This window comes from Pseudophryne corroboree, chromosome 2 (genome assembly GCF_028390025.1).
Source record: "Pseudophryne corroboree isolate aPseCor3 chromosome 2, aPseCor3.hap2, whole genome shotgun sequence".
NCBI classification, from domain to species: Eukaryota; Metazoa; Chordata; class Amphibia; order Anura; family Myobatrachidae; genus Pseudophryne; species Pseudophryne corroboree.
The window spans coordinates 461,450,880-461,464,930 of record NC_086445.1 but is presented as its reverse complement, the minus strand read 5'-3'; the positions used below and the strand labels follow the sequence as shown (position 1 = coordinate 461,464,930).

The following is a 14,051-nucleotide window of genomic DNA, read 5'->3' as shown; positions in this document are numbered from 1 at the left end:
ATAAATTGGCAAGTTTACGTTTCTCCTCAGGCCATTTAAATTATTATTTTTTGTTAATTTTACTGAACTTTGTCTTTTTGGATTTTACATGCCCTCTACTATGATATTGGGCATCGGCCTAGGCAGACGACGTTGATGGCATTTCATCGTCTATGTCATGACTAGTGGCAGCTGCTTCAGCACTAGTAGGAAGTGGTACTTGATCATTCTCTATTTTATCCTCCAAATTTTTGTTCTCCATTATTTTTCTGGAGTTATATAACAATATGCGGCACAGGAGAGCGTACCCCTACACCACATAGGGCAAACCCTGTAAACATTATTTGGATTAAATATTAATAACCCCTTTATTTGGAGTAAATAATATACAGCACAGGACAGCACCACTGGACTTATACGGCAGTACCACTGGACTGGACTTAAACGGCAGTATCACTGTACTTATAGGGCAGTATCACTGGACTTATACGGCAGTACCACTGGACTTATACGGCAGTATCACTGGACTTATACGGCAGTACCACTGGACTTATACGGCAGTACCACTGGACTTATATGGCAGTACCACTGGACTTATACGGCAGTACCACTGGACTTATATGGCACTACCACTGGATTGGACTTATAGGGCAGTATGACTGGACTTATACGGCAGTACCACAGAACATTAACGGCAGTATCACTGGACTTATACAGCAGTACCACTGGACTTATATGGCAGTACCACTGGACTGGACTTATACGGCAGTCCCACTGGACTTATACGGCAGTACCACTGGACTAATATGGCAGCACCACTGGACTTATACGGCAGTAGGCAGTATCACTGGACTTATATGGCAGTACCACTGGACTTATATGGCAGTACCACTGGACTTATATGGCAGTACCTCTGGACTTATACGGAAGTACCACTGGACTTATACGGCAGTACCACTGGACTGGACTTATACTGCAGTCCCACTGGACTTATACTGCTGTTCTACTGGACTTATATGACAGTATGACTGGACTTATACGGCAGTACCCCTGGACTTATACGGCAGTACCCCTGGACTTATACGGCAGTACCACTGGACTGGACTTATACAGCAGTCCCACTGGACTTATATGGCAGTACGACTGGACTTATACGGCAGTACCACAGGATTTATATGGCAGTATCACTGGAATTATACGGCAGTATCACTGGAATTATACGGCAGTACCACTGCACTTATACGCAGTACCACTGGACTGGACTTATACGGCAGTACCACTGGACTTATCCAGCAGTACCCCTGGACTTATACAGCAGCAGCACTGGACTTATACGGCAGTACCACAGGACATTTACGGCAGTATCACTGGACTTATACAGCAGTACCACTGGACTTATATGGCAGTACCACTGGACTGGACTTATATGGCAGTCCCACTGGACTTATACGGCAGTACCACTGGACTAATACGGCAGCACCACTGGACTTATACGGCAGTAGGCAGTATCACTGGACTTATACGGCAGTACCACTGGACTTATATGGCAGTGCCACTGGACTTATATGGCAGTACCACTGGACTTATACGGAAGTACCACTGGACTTATACGGCAGTACCACTGGACTGGACTTATACGGCAGTCCCACTGGACTTATACTGCTGTTCCACTGGACTTATAGGACAGTATGACTGGACTTATACGGCAGTACCCCTGGACTTATACGGCAGTACCACTGGACTGGACTTATACAGCAGTCCCACTGGACTTATATGGCAGTATGACTGGACTTATACGGCAGTACCACAGGATTTATATGGCAGTATCACTGGAATTATACGGCAGTATCACTGGAATTATACGGCAGTACCACTGCACTTATACGCAGTACCACTGGACTGGACTTATACGGCAGTACCACTGGACTTATCCATCAGTACCCCTGGACTTATACAGCAGCAGCACTGGACTTATACGGCAGCACAGGACACCACCACTGGATTTATGGCAGCACAGGACACCACCACTGCACTGGATTTAAACAGCAGCAGCACTGGACTTATGGCAGCACAGGACACCGCCACTGGACTTATGGCAGCACAACACACCACCACTGGACTAATGCAGCACAACACAGCACCACTGCACTGGACTTATACAGCAGCAGCACTGGACTTATAGCATCACAGATCACCACCACTGGAGTTATGGCAGCACAGGACACCCCCACTGGACTGGACTTATACAGCAGCAGCGCTGGACTTATGACAGCACAGGACACCACCACTGGACTGATGATGCACAACACAGCACCACTGCACTGGACTTATACAGCAGCAGCACTGAACTTATGGCAGCACAGGACACCACCACTGGACTTATGGCAGCACAGGACACCACCACTGGACTTATGACAGCACAAGACACAACCACTGGACTGGTGAAGCACAACACAGCACCACTGCACTGGACTTATACAGCAGCAGTAATGGACTTATGGCAGCACAGGACACTACCACTGGACTTATGACAGCACAGGACACCACCACTGGACTGAAGCAGCACAACACAGCACCACTGCGCTGGTCTTATACAGCAACGGCACTGGACTTATGGCAGCACAGGACACCACCACTGGACTGGACTTATACAGCAGCAGCACTGGACTTATGGCAGCACAGTTTGGAAAAGGTGATAGGAGGAGACGCTTGGCTGAGAGGAGGAGACGCTGAGAGGACACGTGACCCGGAAGTGACGTGAGCCAGTTGCCAGGCGCTGGAAGCACGAACAGGACGCGCTTGTGCAGGTCGGAGGGGCAGCAGGGCTAAGAGCCGATCGGGCTCTCGCGCTGAACCCAGGGGGCAAGCGGAGCAGGCAGCAAGAGATTGTGCTGCTGCTCCGTGTGTTTGTGTGTGTGTGAGCCAGGGACAAACAGGAGCAGGGGAGTGTGCTGCTCCATGTGTGTGTGAGCCGAGGTCTGAGCAGAGAGTGTGCTGCTCCGAGTGTGAGTGTGAGCCGGGGACTGAGTGTGATTGTGGTCCGGTGACTGAGTGTGATCTGGGGACTGAGTGTAAGCTGGAGACTGAGTGTGAGCCAGGGACTGAGCGGAACAGGCTGCAGGTGAGGGTGTGAGTTACAGGTTAGAGTGCAGCTAATGCTGTCCTATGTGTGTGTGAGTGCTTGAAAGTAAAAAGAAAACCTGTTGTACAGTGCTGCTACAAGGAAGGTGATCACCAAAGTAGAAGAACATCGCTGAGGGCAGGCCATACGCGGGCCGGACACGCAAGTATCACATCTCTTAAACACTATTTTTTTTTTTTTTTTTACTGTTTTCCATTAATACACTATTACATTTATAGATTTACATTGCATTACCAATTACTTTACTGTGTTGAAAATTGTTTCTTTCCACAGCTAGGCTATAGTATTGTGTTGTGTAGCATAGTCTGTACTAGTTGTATTGTAATACATAGTCGGTATTGTTTGTATTATATTGTATAGTTTTTATAAAGGTACAGGGAGTTAGAGTTTTTAGACAAAATGGGGGAGTCCGTAGTTGGGAATCCCACTCAGTGCATGTCGTGCATGATGTATGCGCACCTGGAGCAACCGGCCCAGTGTGAATACATCTGCCCGAGGTCTACGCAAACGGTTGCCCTGGAAGCCCAGGGAACTGATCTAGAGCAAACCGTTATGCGACTGAGGAGTATTCACAATCTTGAACTGAGCTTAGATAGAACGGTGGAGGAGTTGCAGGGGGGGCCACCAGTAGTCGAGGACGAGGACAATCAGGTAGCAAGCTGGGTCACGTTAGAAGGAAGAAGAGGGGGAGACAGGACATCTCCGATCTGCCAAACCCCAATAAATTCGCCCGACTGGACGAAGATTCTGGGGATAGCAGTGAGGAAATGACGGCACTGGAGGATACCGTTCCCTCTAACAACCAGAGGAGCGGTCCCTCCAGGACAAAGGGTAAAAAAGAAAGTTAGGTACCTAGTCAAATTGTGGTGGTAAGGGATTCTATTATCAGGAAGACAGATAGGGTAATCTGCAACCGGGGCCGTGATCGCCGTACAGTCTGTTGTCTCCCGGGTGCTCGGGTACGGCACATTGCAGACCGGGTAGAAAGATTGTTGGGAGGGGCCGGGAACGACCCGGCGGTCTTGGTGCACGTTGGCACCAATGACAAAGTTAGTGGTAGGTGGGATGTCCTTAAGAAAGATTATAGGGACCTAGGACAAAAATTAAAGGCAAGTACATCTAAGGTAATATTCTCTGAAATATTACCTGTGCCACGCACTATTCCAGGAAGGCAGAGGGAGATTAGGGAGGTAAATGTGTGGCTTATAGACTGGTGTAGGAAGGAGGGGTTTGTGTTCTTAGAACACTGGGCGGACTTCTCAGTCAGGCGCCATCATTTTGTCATGATGGATTGCACCTGAATGAGGAGGGGGCAGCGGTGCTGGAGGGGGAAGGATGATTAGAAGGTTGGAGGAGATTTTAAACTAGGTGCCTGGGGGGAGGGATTAGAAAGAATTAGTGGGACAATTAGAGAGTGAAGAATAGTGGGATGGATAAAGTATAATGGGGTGGAGAGGGGGGAAGGAGAAAAATAGTCAGCAATGGTAATTTAAGGGAAACCCAGGTTCCTAAGGAAATGTTATGTACAACAAAACTTGCGGATCAGGGAATTAATAAACTTAAGTGTATGATTGCAAATGCGAGAAGCCTAACAAGTAAAATGGGGGAATTAGAGGCAATTGCACTTAATGACCATTATGACATAATAGGCATTACTGAGACATGGTGGGACGATTCTCATGACTGGGCGGCAAACATTGATGGATACACTCTCTTCAGGAGAGATAGGACTAATAAAAAGGGAGGGGGTGTTTGTCTCTATGTTAAACCATTCTTAAAACCATATTTAAAGGAGGTAATTTACAAGGGGACTGGAGATAACGTAGAGTTGTTATGGTTTGAGATTTCGAGTGAGGGTAAAGATACAAAAAAACTTTTAATAGGGACACGCTTTAAACTGCCAGATATTAGTGTGGCAGACGAATTACAACTCTTGCGGCAAATCGAAAAAGCTGCAGGTATGGGGGACGTCATTATTGTTGGGGACTCTAATTACCCTGACATAAACTGGAACACCGAAACAGTAAATACAGCTAGGGGTAACAGGTTCTTAAACATGCTAAAAGATCATTACTTGTCCCAGGTAATTGAGGAAGCAACTAGGCAAGGGGCTATACTGGACCTAGTACTAACTAATAATGAGGAAATAATAACAAATACTAAAGTAGGGGAGACCCTAGGAAATAGCGATCACAATATGATCACATTCGATATCAGCTTCCAAAAACAACAATATAAGGGTTTAACTAAGATTTTTAACTTTAGGAAAGCTAATTTCACATTGCTGAAACAAGCAATGAAGGAGATCAATTGGGAAATTGTATTTCATGGTAAGAATACTGCTGAAATGTGGGACGTTTTTACAACTGCGCTCAATAAGTACACTAATTTATATATTCCCAAAGTCAACAAAAACAGAAGTAGGAAATTCAAACCGATGTAGCTTAATAAGAAGGTCAAGGAACAAATGGATAAAAAGAGGCGTGCTTTCAAAGCATTTAAGTCTGACGGAACGGTGGAATCATTCCAGTTCTACAAGGAATGTAACAAAAAATGCAAAATAGCAATCAGAGCAGCTAGAATAGAAAACGAAAAACAAATAGCAAAGGAGAGTAAAACAAACCTCAAAAAGTTCTTTAAGTATATAAACGGTAAAAGGTTGAAAAAGGAGAATATTGGCCCTCATTCCGAGTCGTTCGCTCGGTATTTTTCATCGCATCGCAATGAAAATCCGCTTAGTACGCATGCGCAATATTCGCACTGCGACTGCGCCAAGTAATTTAACAATGAAGATAGTATTTTTACTCACGGCTTTTTCATCGCTCCGGCGATCGTAATGTGATTGACAGGAAATGGGTGTTACTGGGCGGAAACACGGCGTTTTATGGGCATGTGGATGTAAACGCTACCGTTTCCGGAAAAAACGCAGGAGTGCTGGAGAAACGGGGGAGTGTCTGAGTGAACGCTGGGTGTGTTTGTGACGTCAAACCAGGAACGACAAGCACTGAACTGATCGCACAGGCAGAGTAAGGTTGAAGTTACTCAGAAACTGCAAAGTAGTTTGTAATCGCAATATTGCGAATACATCGGTCACAATTTTAAGAAGCTAAGATTCACTCCCAGTAGGCGTAGGCTTAGCGTGTGTAACTCTGCTAAATTCGCCTTGCGACCGGTCAACTCGGAATGAGGGCCATTGTTGGATGTCTTGATTAATGATGATAGGGAAAAAGTGGATTTATTTAATAAATTGTTTTCATCAGTATTCACGAAAGAGGACAGGTTGACGGGAGTAGACCATAACATAAAAAATAATAACGACCCGTTGCTTGGTACTTCGTTAAACGAGGGAATAGTCCGGGAGAGACTAAGTAAAATTAAGATAAATAAATCTACTGGGCCGGATGGACTCCACCCCAGGGTTCTTATGGAACGCAACGTAGAGATATCGAAAGCTCTATATTTGATCTTCAGCCAGTCAATTAGATCAGGAATGATACCAAAGGACTGGCGTATAGCAGAGGTATTCCCAATATTTAAAAAGGGTATTAAAATGCTCCCCGGGAACTATAGACCGGTAAGCTTGACATATATAGTGGGGAAAATACTAGAAGGTATATTAAGGGATAGCATACTAGAGTACTTGGATACCTCCAAGGATATTACTAGGAATCAGCATGGATTTGTGAAGGACAGGTCATGTCAAACTAACTTAATAAGCTTCTACGAGAAAGTGAGCGATATAATTGATCAGGGTCAAGCAGTGGATGTGATCTTTTTAGACTTTGCTAAGGCCTTTGACAAATTTCCACACAGGAGACTAATTCTCAAACTAAAAGAGCTTGGGGTAGGAAACACTATTTGTACTTGAGTGAGTAATTGGCTGTTTAATAGGCAGATTATCAGTGTTAACTGCCTGTATTATCCTGCTCAAATCACCATCGGTTTCCAGGCCGATCATCTGTTTTACTACTCACCTTCAGGACATTGGGGGTAATTTAGACTGGATCACTGCAGTCTGAATTACTATGCGCAGTGCGAGCGCGCGGCGGGTGCACTGCGCATGTGCAGCCAGTGAGATGCCATCAGCATCTTATTGGTGCGATCGCCTCTGCCTGATTGACAGGCAGAAGCGGTTGCGGGGTGGGAGGGGGTGTGACAATGGCGTTAGAACACTGTTGGCGGGGCGTGGTCCAGACGGACCGTTGTGGGGGCGTCTCGCGGCTGCGTGATGTCACACACTGCAACCCGGGACGCTGCCAGTAACTCCCTGCCAAGGAGCTACGCTGGCAGGGAGCTGCTTGTCAGGTACAAAAGCATCGCCGCTGTGTGATGCTTTTGCACCTGTGCGGGGGGGTGGGAAGGGGGGCAGGGCCTGACATGAGGGGCGGACTAGCCCTGTGCTGGACGTCCCCCCGCATGTCAGAGTAAATGATCATAGATGTGCTAAATTTAACACATCTACGATCAACTCTGAATTACCCCCATTGCTTCCAGGTCAACCATCGTTATTTGGAAGGTGTTATTGGTTTCCAGACTGATCCTTTGTATGTGACTATTTATTCAAAGACTCTGTCAGCTTCCACGCCGAGATTACCCTGTGCTTGTCATTACTCCAGTAATCATTATATTTTCTGTGTACTCTCAATAAAACATCATTGTGCACATGCGCAGGAACTTATTGCAGTTTCCTCCACCGCACCACCACTGACCCCCTAGTGCCCCCTCTGGGAACCGACATAGACCTGACATTATTTACACTATGTCCATATCTCTTTTCTGCCCAGGCTGTTTCCCTATGCAATATCTCCCTTACTTTTGCTATACACTGTTTCTCCGGTGGTCATTTCCCTCCTACGCAGATCCACACCTCAACCTTGGCATTCCAAATGCACTAGATACCTGCAAAAGTGTTCATGAACCGCTGAGCGAAAGTAGAGGAAATCACACTCCAATGTTGTCTTTCTCCATTTCACTTTTATGCTCTTGACTTACAGTGAAGCCCTGTCCCTCTCTAAACAATCTCATTTCAAGACCCTTATCTCCTCCCAGACCAACAAAATCCACTTTCATCTCCCTCCTCTGCTCCTCCTCCTCCTCACCTCCCCTCCTTAATCTATGCCTTTAACTTTTCCATCCACTTCAAATCTAAAATTGAATCCATAAATCATGACAACACATCCTACCAGACCCTCATCATCCAATTCTCTTCTTTCTCACCATGCCTCTTCCCAGTGCCTCTTCCCATCCACTTCAAATCTAACATTGAATCCATAAATCATGACAACACATCCTACCAGACCCTCATCATCCAATTCTCTTCTTTCTCACCATGCCTCTTCCCAATGCCTCTTCCCATCTTCTCCAATTTTATGAACTGTGACTTCCTTCTCCCTAGTATCTGGACTTGAAGTCATGGTCCTAATCCAGTCCTCACATGCTTTCACAACCTCATTGGAACTTTTCCATACTTTACGATCCACGTGGACTACGATTGGAACGGTAATCTGTGCCGAGCGAAGCGGTAGCGGAGCGAAGGCACCATGCCCGAAGCATGGCGAGCGGACGCGGTGCACTAATTGGGGTTCCCAGTCACTTTACGCAAAAAACGACACCAAAAAAAGTAAAAAAAACCTCATGTCGACCTTTTCATGTGTCGCCATTTCACGTGTCGACCATTTTCATGTGTCGACCATGTGTCCATGTCGACCATGTCAATGTCGACCAATAGTGGCCGACCTAATGACTGTCGACCATAACATTGTCGACCATTCATACCGGAACCAATAAACACACCAGCCAATCAGCTCCAATATGTAAATGAACAGTTAGGAGCTGATTGTCTGGTGCATTATCACCTTGCACATATCACTGGTTTATCACTTCCTTATGCCTTCTACAGGTTAATACATCTACCCCAATGTTCCTTAAAGCATGCAACCATCTCAAGAACGATTTACAGTATGTATACTTTGGATTTAATTCTCTTACATTGTAAAAGCAAATTAAAGCAATGATACTGGGAGGTGAAACAAAAAATAATGTCCGTATGCATTAAATACCCCTGAAAAGACATTCACTCTTTTTTATGAATGCTGTTTAAAAAGTATTTAGCTAATATAATAAAGATAATATTAAAAAAAGGAAGTTCAGAAACAAATGTATTTATGTTATAACAAATGATTACCATACAGTGCATCTTGCAGTACACTTTAAATCATTTATTTCTGCATTGTGTTGGCAGAAATCCAGAGAAAATGGAATGTATTGACTTCTATGGACCCTGTGAATCTATTCAATTTCAACATAAGAAAGTCTGTCGTACCATATTGCGCCAACAAGAATCAATGAAGGCCAGCATGTGGTAATCTGTTACCCGCTTTCATGTGCGTTCCCTTAATTATAGCTAGTAATTATGCTTGCATGCTAATCTATTAGCAACTGTATCTAGTAAATGGTTAATTTATCACAACACGTTTCCCGTATTTTTCCTTTCTATTCCTGCAAATGAACGTTTCTGCCAATATACTGTATGGTAGAATGAATTGTTATTCCACTGTTGTGTTTAACATTTATAGATCATATAGCAGCCATTAATAATTAACACAGAACACAGTTTACAATATTGCAATGTGTTCTGTGATGAGAACAATGATATTTCCATTACTCAAAAGAGTCAGATTATCAGATGCTGCTGAATTTTTTATTACATCTAAAGTTTAGACAGGTGTAATCTTTAGAGATCCATCGAAGCGTACTGATAATTCTCAGCTTTAGCTTTCATATACTGAGAGACAGGAGAAGTGTACAGTCACTTCATGAATTATTTAAGCAGTGAGGTCATGGGAATAAAGATTTTCATTTCCACGCAAGGTATCTTTATAGTAGTGATGTGCACCGGACATTTTTCGGGTTTTGTGTTTTGGTTTTGGATTCGGTTCCGCGGCCGTGTTTTGGATTCGGACGCGTTTTGGCAAAACCTCACCGAAATTTTTTTGTCGGATTCGGGTGTGTTTTGGATTCAGGTGTTTTTTTCAAAAAACCCTAAAAAACAGCTTAAATCATAGAATTTGGGGGTCATTTTGATCCCATAGTATTATTAACCTCAATAACCATAATTTCCACTCATTTCCAGTCTATTCTGAACTCCTCACACCTCACAATATTATTTTTAGTCCTAAAATTTGCACCGAGGTCGCTGGATGGCTAAGCTAAGCGACACAAGTGGCCGACACAAACACCTGGCCCATCTAGGAGTGGCACTGCAGTGTCAGGCAGGATGGCACTTCAAAAAAATAGTCCCCAAACAGCACATGATGCAAAGAAAAAAAGAGGCGCACCAAGGTCGCTGTGTGACTAAGCTAAGCGACACAAGTGGCCGACACAAACACCTGGCCCATCTAGGAGTGGCACTGCAGTGTCAGACAGGATGGCACTTCAAAAAAATAGTCCCCAAACAGCACATGATGCAAAGAAAAAAAGAGGCGCACCAAGGTCGTTGTGTGACTAAGCTAAGCGACACAAGTGGCCGACACAAACACCTGGCCCATCTAGGGGTGGCACTGCAGTGTCAGACAGGATGGCACTTCAAAAAAATTGTCCCCAAACAGCACATGATGCAAAGAAAATAAGAGGCGCACCAAGGTCGCTGTGTGACTAAGCTAAGCGACACAAGTGGCCGACACAAACACCTGGCCCATCTAGGGGTGGCACTGCAGTGTCAGACAGGATGGCACTTCAAAAAAATTGTCCCCAAACAGCACATGATGCAAAGAAAAAAAGAGGCGCACCAAGGTCGCTGTGTGACTAAGCTAAGCGACACAAGTGGCCGACACAAACACCTGGCCCATCTAGGAGTGGCACTGCAGTGTAGATGGATAGTATACTTAATGACGACACAGAGGTAGGTACAGCAGTGGCCTTCCGTACCGTACTGCTATATATACTGGTGGTCACTGTGTCAGCAAACTGCAAAACTAAAATGCACCACAGGTATAGAATGTAGATGGATAGTATACTTAATGACGACACAGAGGTAGGTACAGCAGTGGCCTTCCGTACCGTACTGCTATATATACTGGTGGTCACTGTGTCAGCAAACTGCAAAACTAAAATGCACCACAGGTGTAGAATGTAGATGGATAGTATACTTAATGACGACACAGAGGTAGGTACAGCAGTGGCCTTACGTACCGTACTGCTATATATACTGGTGGTCACTGTGTCAGCAAACTGCAAAACTAAAATGCACCACAGGTATAGAATGTAGATGGACATTATACTTAATGACGACACAGAGGTAGGTACAGCAGTGGCCTTCCGTACCGTACTGCTGGTCACTGTGTCAGCAAACTGCAAAACTAAAATGCACCACAGGTATAGAATGTAGATGGATAGTATACTTAATGACGACACAGAGGTAGGTACAGCAGTGGCCTTCCGTACCGTACTGCTATATATACTGGTGGTCACTGTGTCAGCAAACTGCAAAACTAAAATGCACCACAGGTATAGAATGTAGATGGATAGTATACTTAATAACGACACAGAGGTAGGTACAGCAGTGGCCTTCCGTACCGTACTGCTATATATAGTATACTGGTGGTCACTGTGTCAGCAAACTGCAAAACTAAAATGCACCACAGGTATAGAATGTAGATGGATAGTATACTTGACGACACAGAGGTAGGTACAGCAGTGGCCTTCCGTACCGTACTGCTATATATACTGGTGGTCACTGTGTCAGCAAACTGCACAACTGAAATGCACCACAGGTATAGAATCTAGATGGATAGTATACTTGATGACACAGAGGTAGGTACAGCAGTGGCCTACTGTACCGTAAGGCTATATATTATATACTGGTGGTCACTGGTCAGCAAAACTCTGCACTGTACTCCTCCTATATAATATTATACTGGTGGTCCCCTGTCCCCACAATAAAGCAGCACACTGAGCACAGATATGGAGTGTTTTTCAGGCAGACAACGTATACTGGTGGTCACTGTCAGCAAAACTCTGCACTGTACTCCTGCTATATAATACAGCTGCTCCCCAGTCCCCACAATTAAGCAGTGTGAGCACAGATATTTGCAGCACACTGAGCACAGATAAGGAGCGTTTTTTTCAGGCAGAGAACGGATAAAACTGGTGGTCACTGATCAGCAAAACTCTGCACTGTACTCCTCCTATATTATACAGCTGCTCCCCAGTCCTCCCCACAATTAAGCAATAAAGCACAATCAAGTTCAACAATAACGGAGAGGACGCCAGCCACGTCCTATCCCTAACATTTCCAATGCACGAGTGAAAATGGCGGCGACGCGCGGCTGCTTATATAGAATCTGAATCTCGCGAGAATCCGACAGCGGGATGATGACGTTCGGGCGCGCTCAGGTTAACCGAGCCATACGGGAGAATCCGAGTATGGCTCGGACCCGTGTAAAAAGGGTGAAGTTCGGGGGGGTTCGGTTTCCGAGAAACCGAACCCGCTCATTACTACTTTATAGTATATATGTATATATATATATATATATATATATATGTGCAAAAAGAGTGGCATAGCGCCACTTGTGAGAAGGAATCTCAGTATACTATGTGAATATAGATAAAAGTATCATAAAAAACACCATAAAAAAGCACACATGACCTTATTGCTAGGTGTCAGCCAGACCCTAAATACTGCAATACTGGTACAATATTGCATAAAATGTATGGAGAATGGAGGGATAGGGATGTCGGCGACCAGTGTTGCTACTAAAAGGTTATTAAACCATGAATGATTTGTAAAAAGCTAGAGATATATAAATAATAAAAAAGTTTTTTAATACATATGAGAGTAATTAAAATAGTTGACAAGAGGTCATGGGAATAAAGATTTTCATTTCCACGCAAGGTATCTTTATAGTATATATGTATATATATATACACACAGAGAAAAAACCACAGCACTCACCACACCAGAAGCGGGGCACAGCTATGCACTTACCACTCACAGGGTGGGGTGCATGTAACACAGCACTCTCCACCACAAAAGCGGGGTACACAGCTGTACTAACCACTCACAGGGCGGGGTGCATGTAGCCCATGACCACATCGCTCTAATAAATACAAACAAAGAACCCAGCACTCACCAAAGTAAACTCACTTATCCTCAACAATTCAATAAATAAATGATGGGGGTTTAGTTGGTGGATTGGCCAATGCACGGAAGCTGCATACCGATTTTCAAGGTACCCCACCTTCATGCAGGTCCTACACTATCACAGAGTCTTTAAACCTGACTACTTCACTGCTATTACACACATCATCTGCCTGCTAGATTTAATGTGTACCTGCCACAGACTTTATGGCTTTTAAAGGCACACTAGTCACCTATTGCACTGGCTCAAAGATGATTGCTAAGGAACAGCTGAGACAGGTTCAGGATAATAAAGTCCACACAGGGGTGCATGAGAAAGCTAGTGGCCACGGTTAATAAGAGCTAACCATAGATTAACCCCTTCATATACACACAGAGTAAAAACCACAGCACTCACCGCACCAGAAGCGGGGCACAGCTATGCACTTACCACTCACAGGGTGGGGTGCATGTAACACAGCACTCTCCACCACAAAAGCGGGGTACACAGCTGTACTTACCACTCACAGGGCGGGGTGCATGTAGCCCATGACCACATCGCTCTAATAAATACAAACAAAGAACCCAGCACTCACCAAAGTAAACTCACTTATCCTCAACAATTCAATAAATAAATGATGGGGGTTTAGTTGGTGGATTGGCCAATGCACGGAAGCCTGCATACCGATTTTCAAGGTACCCCACCTTTATGCAGGTCCTACACTATCACAGAGTCTTAAAACCTGACTACTTCACTGCTGTTACACACATCATCTGCCTGCTAGATTTAATGTGTACCTGCCACAGACTTTA

General features: G+C 44.7%; 1 long non-coding RNA gene across 2 annotated transcripts in view; it reads left to right on the top strand.

The window, feature by feature from the left end:
- The window catches only part of LOC135028246 (uncharacterized), an 89,462-nt gene extending 79,894 nt beyond the window's left edge, over positions 1-9,568 (top strand). For both annotated transcript variants that reach the window (XR_010224600.1, XR_010224606.1), the window contains exon 4: positions 9,363-9,568. This is a non-coding gene — a long non-coding RNA (uncharacterized LOC135028246). The remainder of the gene's footprint in view (positions 1-9,362) is intronic.
- The last annotated feature ends 4,483 nt before the right edge of the window (positions 9,569-14,051 follow it).